Genomic DNA, 23,640 nt, shown 5'->3' with positions numbered 1-23,640 from the left:
AACCCAAAGTATTAAATGGATCCATACTAATCTAAATAAATGACTAAATAAATGAATAGGATAGAAGAGACAAACCTCCCACACAAAAAAACAAAAACCAAAAAACTCTAAATAGTTTATATAGATACTGCCTCCTCAAGGAGGTGGCACATAACTCTCCACCTCTCAAATGTGGACTACGCTTAGTGTCTTGATTCTATACAACACAGAAAGGAAAGGGGAAAATAACTTTATAACAGAGAAACCCAGCAAACACTGCCTCAGCCAGGTGTTCAAAGTTAATACCATCAGTGATAAGTCTCATACATAACATGTACCCTTGATGTGATGTACCCTTATCAAAGAATGGCACTTCACCTCTGTTATCTTCCTCTCAAAAGCCATCACCCCAGTCAAATCATAATAAAAAAAATTAGACAAAACTAATGTGAGGGATATTCTGTAAAACCTGAGCAATGCTTCTTTTTATGGTTTGCATGTTTGTGTCCCTCCAAAATTCACGTAGAAACTTAATCCCCAATGCAATAATATTAAGAAGTAAGGACTTTATGGGGACTTTGCCATCATGGAAGGAATTTGTGCCCCTACAAAAGGGATCAAGCAAGTGAATTAGGCCCTTTTGCCTCTTCTACCATGTAGAGACGCAGCAACAAGGCACCATCTTTGAAGAGGAGAAAAAGCCCTCACCAGACACTGCATCTCCTGGCACATTGATTTGGATTTCCCGGGCTCCAGAACTGTAAGAAATGAATTTCTTATAGGAAACTAGGTTTGAGATATAAATTAACTCTCTGTACTGCTTTTGCAACTATTCTCTAAACCTAAAACAATTCTAACATTTTAAAAGTTGTAAAAGTGGCTCATGCCTGTAATCCCAGCACTTTGGGAGGTGGAGGCAGGTGTACCACTTGAGGCCAGGAGTTCAAGACCAGCCTGGCTAACAGTGAAATCCCATCTCTATTATAAATACAAAAAATTAGCCAGGCGTGGTGGTGGGTGTCTGTAGTCCCAGCTACTTGGGAGGCTGAGGCAGGAAAACTGCTTGAACCTGGGAGGTGGAGGTGCAGTGAGCGGAGATCGTGCCACTGCACTCCAGCGTGGGGGATAGAGCGAGACTCCGTCTCAAACAAACAAATGGAATTTAGAAATAACCTAAATCATTTGCTTTTCCTTGAAGAAGAAATCTAAGCATATAGTTGATAGCAAATTTATGACAATCCCCTTTACTTCTGTAAATCAGTTCTCTGAAACTCACTGGTGGGCTCTTTCTTTCAAATAAATCCACGTTGATCCCTCATCTTCATCTGCCTCCCTGGTCACTTTCTTGCTTACACCCCTTTCCTAATTCCATCTTCCTCAATACAAAATGTTCCCCCACCAGACATAGATCAATTGAAATGTCGTTTGTCATCTGTAAGTATTTTCCTTAGAGAAATGATGTCTCCTGGGCTCTTGTCCTCTGCACCACTTCTCATATTTACTGCAGTTCTGGTAGAGGACCAGATGGACATGTTAATAATTCTCAGTCCCATTAGATACAAAGATAACATTGATAAATCAGCAAATTAAGAAAAAAAAGCGAATTTATTTTGGAAAAGCTACTGTTCAGCCTGGGCAATCCAGCAATATCCCATTTCTAAAAAAAAAATTTTTTTTTTAATTAGCTGGGCACAGTGGCACATACCTGCAGTCCCAGCTACTTAGGAGGCTGAGGATTACTTGAGCCCAGGAGTTTGAGGCTGTAGTGAGCTAGGATGGTGCCACTGCATGGTGAGTGACAGAGCAAGACCCCATTTCTAATTAAAAAAAGAAAGAAAGAAAAAAAACTGCTAAATTAGTGAGGGAGGAAGTAAATATAGAACTTAACTACCATGCTTTGTATATTTAGCCCCAAATATATATTTAATTAGGAAACATTAAATATGAATTTTGAAGGGAATTTACTGAATATCTAATACTATACTCTCAAGTTACATATTAGGAATAGCTTAAGTGACCAGCTCAACTTCATGCAGTTAATGACCAGGAGACTCATGATTATTTTATTCCTCCTCATTTTTCGTGTTCTTCAAACACCAAGTTCAAATTTCTGTCATGATGCAAGAAGGCTCAAGGCTTTGATATGGTAATGCCTCTTTCCTGTCAAGGAAGAAACACAGAAAGAAAATAGCAAATGAATACACGAAAAAAAAAATCAGCCTGACCAAATATTATGTTATATTCTCTTCAATTTAATGACTTCTTATAGACACATAGAGATTCACTTTCAATAAAGGTGTTTGAATATGCAGCCTGGCAACCTGCTGGATCATCCAGTGGCTACTGCCTTATACCTTCTGGTGTCCAGAACTGTGGGACCTCTCAGTTCCATCTCTCAGGTACATTCTTCATTAAATACACTGCAACCATTATTTTCATTAAATGTTTTTAGACCCACAGAAGGCTAACATCTTTTTTAATCACTCTTGTCATTATCACTTCATTCATGTAATCATGCACTTATTTGTTCAGTCATCTATACATTCATCTACAATTTGCCAGACACTGAGCAAGGTGCTGAAAATACAAACAGAGATGGCACCATTCCTGAAGTCAAGGTGCATGCTGTCTACTAATTTAAGTGTTAGCAAAAACAGCTGGACAATATTTCCTGTAAAATCTCTGTGGTCTACAGAATTTCTAATTTGCTGTGCTCATTAAATATTAAACAATATTTCATGACCTATTAGGTAAAGACTGGTATGATATCTGCAAGTAAAAACAAATGAAGAATTCTTAAAAGCTAAAGAATTCAAGAAAAGAAATATGAGTTATACATTGTTTCCTCTTTCTTTTTATTCTAAATATAAATGTGTATATGCATGCATGTATATGCACATAACATTTTAATTTCTAGACATCAATTAACAAAAATTCAATATTAAAATGATTTTGTTCAAAAGAAGACATACATGCAGCCAACCAGCATACAAAAGAAAGCTCAATATTACTGAACATTAGAGAAATGCAAATCAAAACCACAATGAGATACTGTCTCCTGAGTCAGAATGGCTATTATTAAAAAGTCAAAAACAACAGATGCTGGCGAGTTTGCAGAGAAAAGGGAACCCTTACACACGGCTGGTGGGAATGTAAATTAGTTCAACCACTGTGGAAAGCAGTATGATTCCTCAAAGAGCTAAAAGCAGAACTAGCATACGATCTGGCAACCTCATTACTGAGTATATACCCAGAAGAATATAAATCATTCTACCATAAAGGCGCATGCACACAAATGTTCATTGCAGCACTATTCATAGCAAAGTCATAGAATCAATTTAAATGCTCATCAGTGACAGATTGGATTAAAAAAAAGTATATTTATACCATGGAATACTATGCAGCCTTAAAAAGAGCAAGATCATGTCTCTTGCAGGAACACGGATGGAGCTGGAGGCCATTATCCTTAGCAAACTAATGCAGGAACAGAAAACCAAGTATCACATGTTCTCACTTATAAGTGGGAGCTAAATGATAAGAACTTCTGAACACAAAGAAGGAAACAACAGACACTGGTGTCTACTTGAGAGGGGAGGGTGGGAGGAGGGAGTAGAGCAGAAAAGATAACATTGGGTACCAGGCTTAATACCTGAGTGATGAAATAATCTGTAAGACAAACCCCTGTGACATATGTTTACCTATGTAACAAACCTTCGCATGTATCCCTGAACCTAAAATAAAAGTTTTTTAAAAAACTGATTTTGGAACATTATCCAACAAATAATTATTTTAAACATTTTTAAGTAAAATGTCATAAGTTCTTCAAGTTTTCTATTTCTCTGTGACTTCCAAATTAGCCAGTAATGTTTGCAATCCTTTGTATGTCCTTTATATAGTTATAGGATACCAGAGCCATCTCAAAGTCTAAGTCAAGCCTGGACACTTCAGCCCCTACTTACAATAGAAATCAGGACAGATTTTATCACTCAGTTACGCATAAGGTATGAGACTTAATATATAACCCAGGCTGTAGGAGTTATTAAAGAATGAAGTTATTTTGCCAACCTTACTTATACAACACAACATATAATACTTTGGCATAGATACTCTTTAACTCACTGCATATTGGCTTATCTGCAAAGTCTAGTGTCAATGTGGAAATTATAAACAGTAGATCTGTTTGGCAAAGTCTCTGAGATTAATGAGTGTTATTGTCCCACAGAGGAAGAAATACCTCAAAATTATATTACAATATTCCCACAGCTCATCAGTCTGTTCCAATGCCACATTCTGTTCATGGTTGCTTTTGACAATCATAATTTCTTGCATAGCCTTTGGTGTTAGTTATGTTATTCAGTCAAGATATAATGAAAACACATTCATTTATTGTCAATTACTGTTCAAAGCAAGAGGCAGAAAAAAATGTGGCAAAAACTTTTCAAACAAGCTCACTGTCTGAGTTAAAGATTTTGGTAATGACATTCTAGGAGAAACTCTTCACAAGAATAAAAATAGCAATTGTCGGAGTAGCTAACATTATGACATTTACTTTGCATACATCATCTCATTTAAGCCTCACAAAACACCTATGAAGTGAGTAGAATTATTATCCACATTTTATGGATTAAGATTTTGAAGGCCTGAGGGATAACTTGCTTAAGTTCACACACCTAATAAATCCAATTAAAAAATGGGCAAAAGATCTGTATAGACAAGACACACAAATGCCAAACAGGCATATGAAAATGTGCTCAGCATCACTGATCATCAGAGAAATGCAAATCAAAACTACAATGAGGTATCATTTCACCCCAGTTAAAATGACTTATACCCAAAAGACAGGCAATAACAAATGCTGCCGAGGATGTGGAGAAAAGAGAACCATCTTACACTGTTGGTGGAAAGGTAAACTAATATAACCGCTTTGGACAACAGTTTGGAGGTTCCTCAAAAAACTAAAAATTGAGCTACCATATGATCCAGCAATCCCACTGCTGGGTATATACCCAAAAGAAAGGAACTCAGTACATTGAAGAGATATCTGCACTCCCATGTTTGTTGCAGCACTGTTCACAATAGCCAAGATTTGGAAGCAACCTAAGTGTCCATCAACAGATGGATGGATGAAGAAAACGTGGTATGTATACACAATGGACTGTGTATAGTATTCAGCCATAAAAACAAATGAGGTCCTGTCATTTGCAACAACATGGATGGAACTAGAGGTCATTTTTTAAGTGAAATAAGCCAGGCACAGAAATACAAACATCACACGTGCTCACTTATTCATAGGATCTAAAAATCAAAACAATTGAACTCATGAAGATAGAGAGTAAAAGGATGGGTACCAGAGGTAGGGAAGGGTAGTGAGGGTGAGTGGGTAAGAGGTAAGGATGGTTAATGGGTAAAAAAAAAAAAAATAGAATGAATGAATAAGACCTAGTATTTGATAGCACAACAGAGGAACTATAGTCAATAATAATTTAATTGCACATTTAAAAATAACACAAAGGATAAATGTTTGTAACACAAAGGATAAATGCTTGAGGGGATGGAGACCCAAGTTTCCATGAAGTGATTATTATGCATTGCATGCCTGTATCAAACCATCTCACGTACCCCATAAATATAGACACCTACTATGTACCCACAAAATTAAAAATAAAAAAATCATGCTGCCCTTGTAACCATTAGTTTTTAAGGGATTTATCTTTCAAAAATAATTGGTTAGATTATTGAAAAAAAAAGGAAAGCCTACTGCATAGTTATGAAGCAAGGATGTATGTTAATCACACTTTCAGAGTCACAAATTAGAGCTTCTCATTGGAATATCTGCTGCATTCTATTTTTAATCTTCCATTGATCCTGATATAAATAACTTGTATGTGTATTATAGACACAGACATATTGCATCGTTCACCAGGCTTCTATGGCAATAGTTGAGGTTTTAAGCTGTGGCTCTTCAGTGTGCTAAGTTTTCTTCTTTCCTGATTTTGTTCATGATCTTCTCTTCATTTGGAACGTTCTTACTCTCTTCTCCACCTTGTTAACTCCTTATCTTTAGAAACTTGTACCACATACCTCTTCTCTCTCATCTAAAAGATCTGCTGCTTCTTTGGAAAAAGGTTATCAAGGCTATCTGATCCCAACTCAAATTGATCTGTTTTTACAGCCATTTTCAGAGCAGGGATTCTCTCTTTAGTCTAAGTAAAATTTCTCCACCTTTGATCCTCCTATCCTGCCTCTTTCTCTAAAATGTTATTCATTGATTTTTCCAGTTTTCTTCTATATGTTTACTTTCTCGATTGCCTTTTCTCTTGCAGCATTTAAATGTATTCACTTCTCTCTCACCTGAAAAGAAATTTTTCTTGCTCATTTGGACTTCTCCTGTCATCGTCCTGTCATTTCCCTCTTGAAAGACACTTAATATTTAGGCTTCAATTGATTGTATGTAAGTTATTTAGGACTCTATTCAATTCCATCAATACATATGTCTATTCTTATACCATTATCATACTGTTTTTATTAGTGTAGTGTTACAGCAAGTCTTTTTTTTAGAATAAGAAATAGCATGTATTTATTTTTTTATGGGTACATAGTAGTTGTATGTATTTATGGGGGTACATGAGATATTTTGGCACAGTCATACAACGCATAACTATCACATCAGGGTAAAGGAGGTATCTATCTCCTCAAGAATTTATTATTTAGCATTTATTTGTGTTACAAACATTCCAATTATACTCTCAGTTATTTTAAAAGTACAACAAATTACTATTGATTGTGCCACCCTGTTGTGCTATCAAATACTCAATCTGATTCATTCTCTATATTTTCATACTCATTAACCATACCCTCCCCACCACCCCTACACACCAAATTCTCTTCTCAGCCTCTGGTTACCATCCTTCCACTCTCTATCTCCATGCATTCAATTGTTTTGATTTTTAGATCCCTTTTCTCCACATTCTTGCCAACATTTGTTATTGCCTGTCTTTTGGGTATAAGCCATTTTAACTGGGGTGAGATGGTACCTCATTTTAGTTTTGATTGGCATTTCTCTGATGATCAATGATGTTGAGCATCTTCTTATATACCCGTTTACCATTTGTGTGTTTGGTTTTTTTTAGAAATGTCTATACAGATCTTTTGCCCATTTAAAATAAGATTATTAGATTTTTTTTCTATTGAGTTGTTTGAGCTCCGTATGTATTCTGATATGCATTCTTTGTCAGATGGCTAGTTTACAGATATGTTCTCCCATTCTGTGAGTTGCCTCTTCACTTTGTTGATTGTTTCCTTTGCTGTGCAGAAGCTTTTCAACTTGATGTGATCCCATTTGTCCATTTTTGCTTTGGTTCCCTGTGCTTTGGAGGTATTACTCAAGAAATCTTTACCTTGACCAATATCCTGGAGAGTTTCCTCAAAGCTTTCTTTTTGTATTTGTATACAACAAATACAAAATTTGTTGTATAGTTTTAGGTCTTAGATTTAAGTCTGTAATCCATTTTGATTTTATTTTGTTTGTAGCAAGAGATAGGGGTCTCATTTAATTCTGCTGCAAATGAATATCCAGTTTTCCCAGCATCATTTATTGAAGAGACTGTCCTTTCCCCAATGAGTGTTCTTAACACCTTTGTTGAAAATTAGTTCATTGTAGATGTATGGATTTATTTCTGGGTTCTCTATTCTGTTCCACTGTCTACATGTCTGTTTTTATGCCAGCATCATGCTTTTTTTGTTACTATAGCTCTGTAGTGTAATCTGAAGTCAGATAATATGATTTCTCCAGTTTTATTTTTCTTTTTGCTCAGGATGACTTTGGCTATTCGGGATCTTTTGTGGTTCTGTATATGTTTTAGGATAATTTTTTCTATTTTTGTTATGAATGTCCTTGATATTTTCATTGTGATTGCACTGAATCTGTAGATTGCTTTGGGTAGTATAAACATGTTAACAATATCGAGTTTTCCGGTCCATGAACATGGAATATCTTCCCATCTTTTTTGGTATGTCCTCTTCAATTTCGTTCATCAATATTTTATAGTTTTCATTGTGGAGATCTTTCACTTCTTTGATTAAGTTTATTCCTAAGCATACTATTTTATTTGTAGCTATTGTAAATGGAATTACTTTCTTGATTTCTTTTTCAGATTGTTTACTATTGGCATATAGAAATGATACTGAGTTTTGCATATGAGTTCTGTATTCTGCAACTTTATTGAATTTATTTATCAGTTCTAATAGGTTTTTTGGAGACTCTAGGTTTTTACAAATATAAGATTATATCATCTGCAAACAAAGATAATCTGACTTCTTCCTTTCCAATTTGGATTCCCTTTAATTCTTTCTCTTGTCTGATTGCTCTAAGTAGAACTTCCAGTACTACATAAAATAATAGTGGTGAAAGTGGGCATCCTTGTTATGTTCCAGATCTTAGAGAAAAGGCTTTCAGTTTTCTCCCCATTCATTATAATACTAGTTGTGGGTCTGTCATATGTGACTTTTATTATGTTGAAGTATGTTCCTTCTATACTCATTTTTGGAGGATTTTTATCATGAAGGGATATTTAATGTTATCAAATGCTTTTTCAATATCAATTGAAATGATCATATGGTTTATCCTTCATTCTGCTGATATGATGTATCACATTGACTGATTTGCATTTGTTGAAACATTCTTGCATCTCTGGGATAAATCCCAGTTGGTCATGATGAATGATCTTTTTTTTATGTGTTGTTAAATTTGGTTTGCTAGTATTTTGTTGAAGGTTTTTGCACCAATGTCCATCAGGGGTATTGGCCTGTAGTTTTCTTTTTTTGATGTGTCTTTTTCTGATCTTGGTATTGGAGTAATACTGGCCTCATAGAATGAGTTTGGGAGTATTCTCTCCTCCTCTATTTTTCAGAATAGTTTCAGTAGATTGATATTAGTTCTTCTTTAAATATTTGATAAAATTCAGCAGTGAAGCAAACAGGTCTGGGAAAGTCTTTATTTTGCCTTTATGTTTGAAGGATTTTTTCACTGGATATGCTATCCTATAATACAGTTTTTATTCCTTCAGCATTTTAAATATGTCATGCCCCTTGTTCCTGGCCAAAAATTTTCCACTGAGAAGTCTGCTGCCAATCATATTGGAACTCCTTTGTATGTTATTTGTTTCTTTATCTTGCTGCTTTCAGGAACCTTTCTTTATCTTTGACCTTTGGGAGTTTGATTATTAAATGCCTTGACATAGATTTCTTTGGGTTAAATCTGATTGGTGTTCTATAATCTTCTTTTACTTGAATATTGATATCTTTCTCCAGGTTTGGAAAGTATTCTGTTACTATCCCTTTAAATAAATATTCTATCCAAATCTCTCTACCTCCTCTTCTGCACAATTTAAATAACTGTTAAATTTGCTTTTTTGAGGCTATTTTCTAGATCTTGTAGACATGCTTTATTGTTTTCTTTTTTTTTTTTTTTGGCCTCTTTATAGCAATTCTTTTTACCCAATACATCATGTTTGGCTTTTTAAAAAAATTACAAGACCTATTAAAAGGAAAAAAAAAAAAAAAGTTTGAAGAGACAGAGCAAGCCTCAAAACCAGGCTCAGATATGGCAGGATGTTAGAATTATAATACTGAGAATTAAAAATAACTATGATTAACATGTTAAGGGCTCTAGTGGATAAATTTAAAAGCATGCAAGAACAGTTAGGCAATGTAAGCAAAAAGACCAAAATCTTGAGAAAGAGACAGAAAGTAAATGCTAGAGCTAAAAATATTTTTAAAGAAATAAAGAATTTCTGTGATGTGTTTATTAGTAGACTGGACATAGCTGAGGAAAGAATCTCTGACTTTGAGGATTTTTCAATAGAAATCTCCAAAACTGAAAAGCAAATAGAAAAAAGACAGAACAAACAAACAGAACAAAATATCCAAGAGCTGTGGAACAACTACAGAGGTGTAAATATGTGTAATGGGAATTTCAGAAGGAGAAGAAAGAGAGAATTGAACAGAAGAAATATTTGAAGCAATAATGGCTGAGAATTTTCTGAAATTAATCAGACATAAAAACACAGACCCAGGAAGCTGAGAAAACACCAAACAGGATAAATGTCCAGAAAACTCCACCAACGTGTATCATACTCAAACTACAGAAAATCAAAAGTAAAGAAAAAGTCCTGAAAGAAGCCATAGGAAAAAAATCTTACCTATTGAGGAGCAAAATAAGAATTACATCAAACTTCTCAGAAACAGAAAAGTAAGATGAGAATTGAGTAAAACGTTTAAAGTCCTCCAAGGGAAAACTCCATCTACCTAGATTTCTGTATTCTGTGAAATTCTCCTTCAAAGGTGAAAGAGAAATAGTTTCTCAGACTAACAAAAATTGAGGGAATTTATTGCCAGTAAACTTGCTTTGCAAGAAATGTTAAAAGAAGTTCTTCAGAGAGAAGGAAAATTGTTAGGCCAGAAACTTGAATCTACATTTAAAAAAAAAAAAAGCCAACACTTTGGGAGGCCAAGGCAGGCAGACACCTGAGATCAGGAGTTTGAGACCAGCCTGGCCAACATGGTGGAACCCCATCTCTACTAAAAATACAAAAATTAGCCGGGCATGGTGGTGTGTGCCTGTAATCCCAGCTACTCGGGAGGCTGAGGCAGGAGAATTGCTTGAACCTGGGAGGCAGAGGTTGCAGTGATACGAGATCATGCCACTGCACTCCAGCCAGGGCACAGGGCAAGGCTCCGTCTCAAAAAAAAAAAAAAAAAAAAAAAAAAAATTCAGAGCTAGGCACAATGGCTCATACCTTTAATCCCAACATTTTGAAAGGCCTAGGTAAGAGGATTGCTTGAGCCTAGGGGTTAGAGACCAGCCTGGGCAATATGGTAAAACCCTGTCTCTGCAAAAAACAAAACAATTAGCTGAGTGTGGTGGCACATGCCTGTAGTCCCAGCTATTCAGGAAGCTGAGGTGGGAGGATCATCTGAGCCTGGGGTGGTCACAGCTGCAGTGAGCCATGACCAAGCCACTGTGCTCCAGTCTGAGCAAGAGTGAGACCTTGTCTCAAAAAAAAAAAAAAAAGCATCAGAGAAGAACTTTGCAAAAATAAAATAAAAACTTTTATTTTTCTTATTTTTAATTAATCTGACATGTAACAGTTTGCTCAAAGTAGTAATAGCAACAGTATATTCATTATGTATAACTGAGATGAATAACACCATTAATACAAGGGATGGGAGTGAGGAATTAAGATTATTTCATTATTATAAGGTACTTCCTCTACATGTGAAACACTATAGTGTTATTTGAAAGTGATCTTGAATTAGCTGTGAATAAATAGATTAGTTGCCATAAATATGTATTGTAAATTCTAGGCCAACGACTAAAAAAGGTAAAAAAGAAGAGAAAATGAAATTATATAAAATGCTCAATTAAAACCACAAAAAGTAGAAAAAGACTATAAAACCAGAATAGGAACAAAGAACAAGTGCAAAAAATTGAAAACAGTAACAGATATGGTAGAAATTAATCTAACTATATCAATAATCACTTCGAATGTCAGTGGTCTAAATGCACCAATTAAAATACAGAGATTGTCAGCATGGATAAAAAAATAGGACCCTACTATATGTGGTCTACAAGGAAGCCACTTTAAATATAAAGACACATATAGACTAAAAATAAATGGATGGAGAAAGATATACCATGCTAACACTCATCAAAAGAAAGTGGGAATAGCTACATTAATTGCACACAGAGCAGATGTTCAGAGCAAAGAAAGTTATCAGGGATAAAGATGAGCATTACATAATAATAAAGGGGTCAGTTATCCAAGAAGATATCACAATCCTCAATGTGTATGCACTTAACAATAGAGCATCAAAATACGTAAGGCAAGACTGATAGACTGCAAGGAGATATAAATGAATGCATTCTTACGATTGGAAATTCTAACACCCTTCTTTCAGAAATGGATATATCCAGTAGACAAAAAAATCAGCAAGGACATAGGTGAACTCAACAGCACCACTAATCTACTAGATATAATTGACATCAACAATAGAATGCACATTCTTCTTAAGCTAACACTGAACATCCACCAAGACAGACCACATTCTGGGCCAAAAAAACACGCCTTAACAAACTTAAAAAAATAGAAATAATATAGTGTCTGTTCTGAGACCACAATGGAATTAAACTAGAAATCAATAATGGAAGGATAGTTAAAAAAATCGCAAAATACTTGGAGATTAAACAACACACTTCTAAATAGAACATGGGTCAGAGAAAAAAATCTCAAGAGAAATTTTAAAATTTATAAACAAATGAAAATGCAACATTAAAATTTGTGGAATGGAGCAAAAGCAGTGCTTAGAGGCAAATTTATGGCACTGAATGAATATATTACAAAAGAAGAAAGATCGAAAGTTAGTCCTCTACACTTTCACCTTAGGAAACTAGAAAAAAGGAGCAAGTTAAATTCAAAGTAATCAGAAGAAAAGAAATAATATAAATTAGAAGAGAAATTAGTAAAATAAAAAATTTATGCAAAACATGTGAAAAAGTAAAATTATAAAGAAAATCACTGGCTGGCTGCAGTGGCTGATGTCTGTAATCCCAGCACTTTGGGAGGCCGAGGTGAGTGGATCACCTGAGGTCAGGGGTTCAAGACCAGCCTGGCCAACATGGTGAAACCCATCTCTACTAAAAATACAAAAATTAACTGGATGTAGTGGTGGGCAACTGTAATCCCAGCTACTCAGGAGGCTGAGGCAGAAGAATTGCTTGAACCCAGGAGGCAGAGGTTGCAGTGAGCCAAGATTACACCACTGCATTCCAACCTGGGTGATGAGAATGAAACTCCATCTCAATAAAAAAAAAAAGAAAAGAAAATCACTATAAGTGGTTCTTCAAAAAGATAAATAAAATTAATGAGCCTCTATCCAAGCTAACTAAGAAAGAAAAAAATAGAGAGGATACAAATTACTCATATCAGAAATGAAAGAGGTAACATCACTACAGATCCCATGGACATCAAAAAGATAATAAAGGAATACTACGAACAACCCTATGCTTACAAATTTGATAATGGATCAATTTCTTAAAAGACACAATCTGCCAAAACTCATAGAAGATAAAAACAATCTGAATAGGCCTATATCTGTTAAAGAAACTGAACCAATAATTAATGACCTTCCAAACAGACAGAACCAAGCTCAGATAGGTTCACAAGTGAATTCTACCAAACATTTAAGAAATAAATTATACCAGTTTCTTTCAAAAGACAAAAACAGAGGGAATACTTAGTAACTCATTTATGAGGCCAGCATTAACTTACCAAAACCAGAGAAAAATATTACAAGAAAACTACAGACCAATATCTCTCATGAACATAGATGCAAAAATTCTCGAAAGAATATTAGCAAATTGAATCCAACAATGTATAAAAAGAATTATACACCATCACCAAGTGGAATTTATCTCAGGTTTGCAAGGATGGCTGAACATTTACAAATCAATTAATGTAATCCATTATGTCAATAGATTAAAAAAGAAAAATCACATAATTCTATCAATAGATGTAGAAAATGCATTTGGCAAAATCTAATATTTGTGATAAAAACTCTAGTCAAACTAGGAATAGAGGGAAACTTTCTCAACTTGTTAAATAATACCCCCTACCCCCTGAAAAAAACCCAGTGGAATTTGTCTCAAGTTTGCAAGGGTGGTTCAACATTTACAAATTAATTAATGTAATCCACTATGTCAATAGGCTAAAAAAGAAAAATCACATAATTCTATCAATAGATGTAGAAAATTCATTTGGCAAAATCTAATACTCATTTGTGATAAAGACTCTAGACAAACTAGGAATAGAGAGAAAACTTTCTCAACTTGTTAAATAATACCCCCAATCCCCCAGAAAAAACCCTACAGTGAACATCATACTTAATGGTGGAAACTAGATACTCTCCAATTAAGAACGGGAACAAGGCAGGGCTGTTCTCTCTTACCACTCCTCTTCAGCATTATACTGTAAGTTTTTGCTAATTCAGTAAGACATGAAAAGGAAATAGAAGGTATGTGGATTAGAAAGGAAGAAATAAAACTGACTTTGCAGCTGACATGATTGTCTATGCAGAAAATCTTCAAGAATAGGCAAAAAAAAAAAAAAAAAAAATCCTGGAACTAATAAGAAATTATAGCAAGGTTGCAGAGTGTAAGACTGATATACAAAAGCCAGTTACTTTCTTATAAATTAGCAATGAACAAATGGAACTGAAATTAAAAATGTAATGCCATTTATATTGGTGCCCCACAAAATAAAATACTTAGATATAAATTTAACAAAATATTTGCAAGATTTATAGTAGAAAACTACAAAACTCTGATGTAAGAAGTCAGAGAACTAAATAGATGGAGAGATATTTCATGTTCATTGATAGAAAGACTCAACGTTGTCAAGATTTCAGTTCTAGACTGGGCTCAGTGCTCACGCCTGTAATGCCACCACTTTGCAAAATGAAGCCAAAGTGGGAAGATCACTTGAGGAGAGGGTTTGAGACCACCCTGGGCAAATAGCAAGACTCCATTTCTACAAAAAATAAAATGGTGGCACATGCCTGTAATTGGAGCTACTCAGGAGGCTAAGGCAGGAGGATAGCTTAAGCCTAAGCTATACACACACACACACACACACACACACACACACACACACACACATATGAATCTATAGGTCAAGTTGGGAAGAACTGGAATCTTCATATATATACACATATAGTACATACACATACTCTGTATGATACTATAATGATATATACATTTGTCCAAACCCACAAAGTGCACAACACCAAGAGTGAGTGAACCCTAATGTAAACTGCAAACTTTTAGGTGATGATGGTGTGTCAGTGTAGGTTCATCAGTTGTAACAATTGTGTCACTCTGATGGGAGATGTTGGTCATAGAGGAAGTATGCATCTGTCTTAGTCCATTGTGCATTGCTATAAAGAAATGTGTATATATATGGAATCTTCATATATATGTATATACACACATATATATGTGTGTATATATGTGTTTTGCTCTTTTGTCAGAGATCAGTTAACTATATTTATGTGGGTCAAATTCTAGGCTCTCTATTCTGTTCCACTGATCTATGTGTCTATTCTTTAGCCAAACATATACACATATATATGTGTCTATATGTATACATATATATGTGTGTATATATAAAGATTCCAATTCTTCCCAACTTGATCTATAGAGTCAATGCAATCCCAATCAAAATCTCAGTATGTTATTCTGTGAATATTGACAGACTGATTTTAAAGTTTATTTTAAGAGGGAAAAGGCCCAGAATAGCCAAAGAGCTACTTTAATATTCAAGGAGAATTAAAGTGGAGGACTGGCTCTACAATTTTTGAAGACTTATTGTAAAGCTAGAGTAATCAAGACAATGTAGTACTGGCTAAAGAATAGACACATAGATCAGTGGAATAGAATAGAGAGCCTAGAATTTGACCCGCATAAATATAGTTAACTGATCTCTGACAAAAGAGCAAAAGCAATTCAATGGAGTAAAGGTAGTCTTTTCAACAAATGGTACTGAAACAACTGGACGTCCACATGCAAGAAAAATAAATCTAGACAGAAGCTTTACACCTTTCACAAAAACTCACTCAGAATGAATCACAGACCTAAATGTAAAATGCACAACTAAAAAACTATTAGAGGATAACATAGGAGAAAATCTAGATGACCTTGGAGTTGGAGATGACTTTTTAGATACAAGACCAAAGGCATGATCCATGAAAGGAAGACTTGATAAGCTGGACTTCCTTAAAATTAAAAATTTCTTCACTGTGAAAGACACTGTCAAGAGAATGGGAAGACAAGCCACAGATGGAGAGAAAATATTTGCAAAAAACAGCTGATAAAGGAGTGCTATCCAACACATACAAAGAACTCTTGAAACTCAAAAATAAGGAAACAAAAACTTGATCAAAAAATATACCAAAGCTGTCAACAGACACTTCACCAAAGAAGATAAATAGATGGCAAATAAGCATATGAAAAGATGCTCCGTATCATATAGTATTAGGAAAATGTGAATTAGACCGACAACGAGGTACCATATACACCTATTAGAGCAGCCAAAATCTAGAACACTGAGAACACCAAATGCCAGTGAAGATGTAGAGTAACGGGAACTCTCATTCTTTGCTCTTAAGAATGTAAAATGGTACAGCCACTTTGGAAGATAATTTGGCAGTCTCTTATAAAACTAAACATAGTCTTACCATATGATCCAGCAATCTTGCTCCTTGGTGTTTGCCCAAAGGAGTCAAAAAACATGTCCACATAAAAACCTACAAAGTCTATATACCATATGATTTCAACTGTATGGCATTCTGGAAAAGACAAAACTGTGATAACAGTAAAAAGATCAGTGGTTGCCAGGGGTTAGTGGGAGAGAGGAAGGCATGAACAGGCAGAGAACAGAGAATTTAAAAATCAGTGAAATTATTCTGTATGATACTATAATAGTATACACATTTGTCCAAACCCACAGAATGCACAACACCAAGAGTGAGTGAACCCTAATGTAAACTGCAAACTTTTAGGCGATGATGGTGTGTCAGTGTAGGTTCATCAGTTGTAACAATTGTGTCACTCTGATGGGGGATGTTGGTCATAGAGGACGTATGCATCTGTCTTAGTCCATTGTGCATTGCTATAAAGAAGTACCTGAGGCTGAGTAATTTATAAAGGAAAGAGGTGTATTCGGCTCATTGTTCTGCAGACTATACAATAAGCATGACACTAGCATCTGCTTCTAGTGAAGCTTCAGGAAGTTTTACTCATGACAGAAGGCAAAAAGGGAGCAGGTGTGTCACATGGTCAGAGAGGGGGCAAGAGAGAGGAGGAGGTGCCAAGACTCCCTAATTACCAGTTCTCCTGCAAACTAATAGAGTGAGAACTCCCTTGTTACTGTGAAGAGAGTACTAAGTCATTCATGAAGGATCTTCACCCATGACCCAAACACCTCCCACTTGGTCCATCTCCACATAGGGGTCACATTTCAGCATGAGATTTGGAGGGCCTAAGTATCCAAACCATATCAGCATGTATGGGGAGTATATGGGAAATCTCTGTACCTTCTGCTCAACTTTGCTGTGAACCTAAAACCGCTCTAAAAAATAAAGTCTAATAAAAAACAAAAGCACATTTGACCAAAACTAACTCAAGAAGATATAGAACAGCTGAGTGGTCTTATAACTATCAAAGAAATGAAATTACACACACAAATCAGTCTAGATCATTTTAAAACTCAGCTCTTTCAAATATTCCAAGAATTTCATATTTTTGGAAGATAAAAGAAAAATCATAAAGGTATGAATTATATATACTGGTAAAAGGAACAAGGGGCTAAGGAGATATGAACCAGTAGGAATATACACCAAATAATGTGTAGTTAAAATATAGAAAACAATCACAGACAGAACTGTGTGGACAAGTAGGTAAATTAACAATTATAGTTAGAGAATTTATTATACTTACCTCAGAAATTGAAAATAATATCCATAGAATAGCAAAATATAGAAGATCTGGTGAATATCACCAAACAACTCAAGCCAATTGATATACGTCAGCCTATATATCCATCCATTATGGTCCTGGACAGTGCAACAAGACAAAAGAAATGAAAGTATAAGAAGGAAATGGAAGAGTTGAAAATACCATTGGTGGCTGGGTGCAGTGGTTCACACTTATAATCCCAGCACTTTGGGAGGCCCAGATGGGCGGATCACCTGAGGTCAGGAGTTTGAGACCAGCCTGGCCAACATGGGGAAACCCCATCTCTACTAAAAATACAAAAACAAGCAGGGCATGGTGGTGCATGCCTGTAATCCCAGTTACTCGGGAGACTGAGGCAAGAGAATTGCTTGAACCTGGGAGGCGGAGGTTGCAGTGAGCCGAGACCATGCCATTGCACTCCAGCCAGGCGACAGAGCGAGACTCTCTCTCAAAAAAAGAAAAAAGAATACCATTGATTATAGATGATATACTCATTGATAGAAAAAAACTGAAATAATCCCTAAACTATTCAAATTAATAAAGTTCTTCAAATGTATTTGATACAGAATCAAATTTTAAATTAAAATATTTATCTACAATAAAAGAAATTGACTAGATAATAGCAAATAAGATCACATTCATATTAGCAAAAGAAATTCTAAAAGATCTAGGAGATAATAGGATAAAGAATGCATAAGATGTTTATGGAGAATATTTTAGGAGATATTTATTGAAAGATAAAAAGAAGATATTATAAGATAGTGAAGTGACATCATTTGTCTGGGGTAATACCCAAGGTTCATTGTCTCATGCCAAGGAAATCAAGGATGTGGACACACAAGGGGAGTGAGGTTAAGAGTGGAGGTTTAATAGGCAAAAGAAAGAGAAAAGCTCTCTCCAAGTGGGTTTTCTGGTCTGCAGCGAAATACAAGGGGTTTTATAGATGAGCTTAAGAAGGAGTGTCTGATTTACATAGGTCACGAAAGATTGGTTGGACCAAGTGTGCCATTTGCATAACATGTGAAACACTGGTTAACCAGTCAATTTCTTTTATTGTAGATAACATTTTAATTTAAAATTTGATTCTGTATCAGACACATTTAGAGAACTGGTTCGGACTAGGCATGCCATTTGCAAAGCATGTGAAAATTTGGCCACCCCGCCTTAATCTTTTATTATGCAGATGGTTCTCTAGCTGGCTGGTGCCATGTTGCCTCTTCCATTATTGTACATGTGGTGACAAAGAAAAGAGAAAATGGAGCCTCCATGTTGAACATACCTGGCCCTCAGGAAGCCCTTCTCTATTGGCGCTGCTGCTGACATTCACCCGTGCAAGCTTCCAGCTTCCTTATCTATGCAGCTCAATTTTTCAGGCTGCTCTTTGTTAGAAAAGAAATGATTTTGGGGGCTGCTTTTTGTTAAAAGGGAAGCTCTGCCAAGGACTCTCTTACCTTCACTATCTGTCTAAATAATTTCTTTTAGCTCCTTTATCAATAGTACCATATACCATGCTCATTTATGGGGAGCTGTAGAATTTTAAAGATGATAGCTGCTTTCGAATTAGGGAATGTATTCAAAGTCTTTTTAATAAATTTTCTGATAAAAAATTCTCTTGGAGCTTTTGACAAATTGATTATAAAATTATATAGAAAAATAAAGGTACATGAAAAGAAAAATTTACAAAAGAAGAGAAAGAGAGATATTTTATCAGATATGAGCAATCGAAAATAAAAAGTGAAGTTTGTCATAGAAATAGAAACTGCCAATGAAAGAGAAAAGGAACTCAGAATATCTCACATATTAATGTGAAGTCGGCATATGATAGAGATGGTATCTCATCATGAGGAAAGAATAGATTATTAGTAGATGGTACTGAGGAAAACAGAATCACTAGGTGGAGAAAAATAAATTTGGATTCCTAGCTCATACCATATATGAAAATAAAGTTTAAATGAACTGAAGACCTAAAAGTGAGAGGTAAAGCTAAATCTTATAAAGAAAATATGGAAAGATATGTTTGTGAGTTAGGATTGGAATACCTTACTTCGACAGAGCCGAAATGCACTGTAAAAGGAGAAAAACATAGTTTTGACTCTAGCACAATTAGATTTTTGTTCAACAGAGGACACCATAAAATTAAAAGATAGATGACAGACTGTGGACAGTTGCAAGTTTTAGTGGGCAAGAGCAAACTTTCCCTTTGCTCTCTGAACGTTCCCTGAAAATCAACTGACAGAAGTCCCAGATTAATAGGAGAAAAGGCATCCAAATGTATTAATGTGCATGGGGGGGATATCACAGAGTAATTACCCACCATGCCGTGGAGTACGGATGCTTCTATATCCTTTTTCATAGGGGAAGGGGGAGATGGGGAAATATAGACAATTCTTCTGAGGGGCAGTAAACAGTTATTAGGGAGAATGAATGGACCCAAGGCAGAAATTAACTTATAAATAATTCCCTTTGGAATTTGAATGAGCCTGAGAAGCAGGCATTATCTTGTGGAAAAGTCCATCCAGATGTGGTCTCAGTCTTCTGTCTTTTCCACAATAGGTAAGGAGGTAAGGGTGGGCTGGAGGGTGGGGGAGAGAAGGCAATTTGTGTGTGTGTGTGTGTGTGTGTGTGTGAGAGAGAGAGAGAGAGAGAGAGAAAGAGAGAGAAAGAGAGAGATTTATCGTTTTGCTTTGCTGTTGTTGTTGTTGTTAAGAAGCTTTCTTGGTCAGATAAGGAAATTCCAGAGAGTTTTTCCCTGTGCTGGGGGCAGGGGACCCAAGACAATTTTAAATTGATTCTGAGGCTTATTTCTGAGGCCTTTCAATTTTCAGAAGCACTCAGCATGCCCAAGTACCATGTTTTAAAGAATCATTTTCTGCACTCCAACGAACGTCTAAGAATGTCAAGGGATTACTATTTAGAGCAAGCTTGTCCAACCTGTGGCCCATGGGCTGCATGTGGCCTAGGACAGCTTTGAATGCAGGCCAACACAAATTCATAAACTTTCCTAAAACATGAGATTTTTTGTGATTTTTTTTTTAGCTCATCAGCTATTGTTGGTGTTAATGTATTTTATGTGTAGGCCAAAACAATTTTTTTTCCAGTGTGGCCCAGGGAAGCCAAAAGATTGGACATCCTGATCTAGAGTACATGAGCAATACCTGTAAATCAACGAGAACAAGACAGAAAACAAGTAGAAAAATGGGGGAAATATATGAATTGGCAAGTCACGGAAGAGGAAACCCAAATTGTTAGCATGTGTAAAAAGAGATGAGGGCCTGGCACAGTGCCTCACACTTGAAATACCAGCATTTTGGGTGGCCAAAATGGCAGGTCACTTGAGCCCAGGAGTTTAAGACCAGCCTGGGCAACATGGTAAAATCTCATCTCTACAAAAAACAAAAAATTAGATGGGCATGGTGGCACACACTTGTGTTCTCAGCTACTCTGGAGGCTGAGGTGGGAGGATCGCTTGAGCCCAGGAGATGGAGGTTGCAGTGAGCTGAGATTGTACCACTGTACTCCAGCCTGGGTTATAGAGTGAGACCCTGTCTCTAAAAAAAAAAAAAAGATAGACAGATTAGATAGATAGATAGATAGATGTCAAGTTCAATAGTAGTTATGGAACCACTCTCACTGTGTTAACAAGAATTATAAGCTGGGCTTTAGGCAATTATAGTTAGGCATTATTCAGAGTGCACTGGTGCACTTTGACTCACTTCTCTGCAGCTGCTAACTGAGAGTCATTTAGGATGCTGGCCACCTGGTACCTGCTCCCCCACTGTGCCTATAGATAGAATTTCTGATGCTAGGATGATAGGAGCTTCTTGCTCAAGAGCTTATGGTGTTTTCAAATTCCAGCAGGTCTGAGGCCAACCAGTGTGAAGATCCCCCACCCACCCAGAAACAGACTCAGAACAAAAAATGTGGTTTCTTCATCTCCCTGTCCCAAGGTATCACTCTGAGCTTCTTGTCTAATCAGTGATTCCCACACTTCAACCCCAGTTAATACCTCTTAAAAACAACCCCAAAACTCTTAGGGAGACATAGTTGAAGTTTCCTCCTGTCTCTTCATTCAGCTGCCCTACAATTATTAAACTCTTTCTCTGCTGTATCCGAAGTGTCTCAGTTTATTGACTCACTGCACATCGGGCAAATGAACCTATTATGGTTACAATTAGATAAATGATAATTTTAAAGTTCCTAATTTACACAGATCAGATTGACAATAGGTAGAAGGTTAGATGATACAAGTGCTGGTTAAGAATACACTCTTGTCTGGGCATAATGGCTCATGCCTGTAATCCCAGCACTTTGGGAGACCAAGGCAGGAGGATTGCTCAGCCCAGGAGTTAAAAACCAGGCTGGGCAACACAACAAGACTCTGTCTCTACAAAAAAACCAAAAAATTAGCCAGGTGTGGTGGTGCATGCCTGTGGTCCCAGCTACTAGGGAGGCTGAGGCAGGAGGCTGAGGTGGGGGATTGCTGGAGCCTGGGATGGTGAGGCTGGGTGAACTACGTTTGCACCACTGTACTCCAGCCTGGGTGACAGTGTGACCTTGTCTCAAAAACAAAAGAAAAAGTGAACAACAAGAGGAATACACTTAACACTTCCCAAGAGAGTCCGGACTGGCACAGCTATTTGGAAAAGCAGTCTGGCAGCATAGAGGGAAATTTGATCTGTATATACTATTTGAGCCAAAATGTATGCTCCTGTTTCTTTACTCCAGAGAAACCCATCATATATATTAGAATACTTAATCCATCTTTCTGGTAGCCAGCAACTAAGTATTTATTACTAGAAAATGGATAAAGGACACACTGGAAGAATGCATTAGAATATTCCACTGCAGTCAGAAGTAATACTTAAATATACATGCAGCAACATGCATACATCTAAAAATTCAGTGCTGAGTGAAAAAAATAAGAAATGGAATTTGAGCAATGATGTAGTATCATTTATCTGGACTAAAATGTATAAAGATGCAAGAAAATATTACAATTTTTTAGAGATACATATATACCTGATATATATTAAACAAAATGGAATGAGTGCCTCTACAGGAAGGAAAATGGGAATGGGGATGGGGGTGAAGAGAAAAAAATATATTAAACAAGGATGAGAGCTTCTGTGAGCCCGTGAAGATAGCATGCGATGACAAAGAAGTAGGATTAACTCAACTGTGTGCTCTTGAGGTTCAAAGAGGAATATATGAATCCAGCCTCCCTCTTTTTAGCCTTTTATCTGAATTGCTTACAGCTCCTAAGAATTTTCCGTGTGCTATCCTCTGCCATGGAAATTGGGAAACAGTTCCTATGATATGTCGATGCCTTAGCTGAATTTTAATTTTTCTAGATGGGCCTCGAGAAACAAGTAAATTTATGTATTGTGAGAAAAAATAAATCTAAATATTAATTAGCCCAAAAAGAAAAAGAGTTAAAGGGGAGAATCTCTTTATGATTGAATTCATTTGAATATCTGGCAGAAAGTAGTAAAGGTGAGAGGGGAAGGGAAAGTATGGTGATTTCCATTCAGTGACTGGTTCATTGGGGTTCAGTCTTGCTTTGAATTAAGTCTTAGGGGAGGCATATTAAGGTTCTAATCTTATTCTCAGGCCAGGGGTTAATGTCTTTCTCCTACCTTATAGTCCTGAGTTTTGGGATGTCCCTGAGTTCTTCATTGATCACTGGGCCATGACCAGCCTTTCAAGAAGACTTGGCCTTGCCTGAAAGTACTGTAGCAGCAGCATCTGTGCAAATGTGGGTGGTCTTTATGATGTCAGAAGACAAGGTGAATATTCTATTTTCACAATAAAGCATCATCTTTGTTGAATCTGTGCCTGTATTGGCTAGAAGAAATCATGTGTGTAAGGGTCTTAGCACAATAACAAAAATTTCTCATACTAATTTTTAAGTGTAAGGTTCTAATGTTTTGTTAATGCTCAGACCTTCTATTACAGCTCTAAAAGCTGAAATTTCTATTTTAGCTGTAAAGTCTAAGCTCACTATGCTTGAGAATTCAGCCTTTTCTATGGCACCTCTGCAGTTTGAAAATCTCTGCTTTGTTTGGTCTGAGGAGAGAATTGCATCTTTGTTT

General features: G+C 36.2%; 1 long non-coding RNA gene across 1 annotated transcript; it reads right to left on the bottom strand.

The window, feature by feature from the left end:
- Positions 1-2,010: 2,010 nt before the first annotated feature.
- LOC134731978 (uncharacterized) lies at positions 2,011-23,279 on the bottom strand. The gene is made up of 2 exons (XR_010114742.1): positions 23,185-23,279; positions 2,011-2,139 (listed from the first exon to the last, which is right to left on the bottom strand). It is a non-coding gene; the product is annotated as an uncharacterized lncRNA (long non-coding RNA).
- Positions 23,280-23,640: the final 361 nt, after the last annotated feature.

This window comes from Symphalangus syndactylus, chromosome 19 (assembly GCF_028878055.3).
Source record: "Symphalangus syndactylus isolate Jambi chromosome 19, NHGRI_mSymSyn1-v2.1_pri, whole genome shotgun sequence".
Lineage (NCBI taxonomy): Eukaryota > Metazoa > Chordata > Mammalia > Primates > Hylobatidae > Symphalangus > Symphalangus syndactylus.
This window is presented reverse-complemented; position numbering and strand designations above follow the sequence as displayed.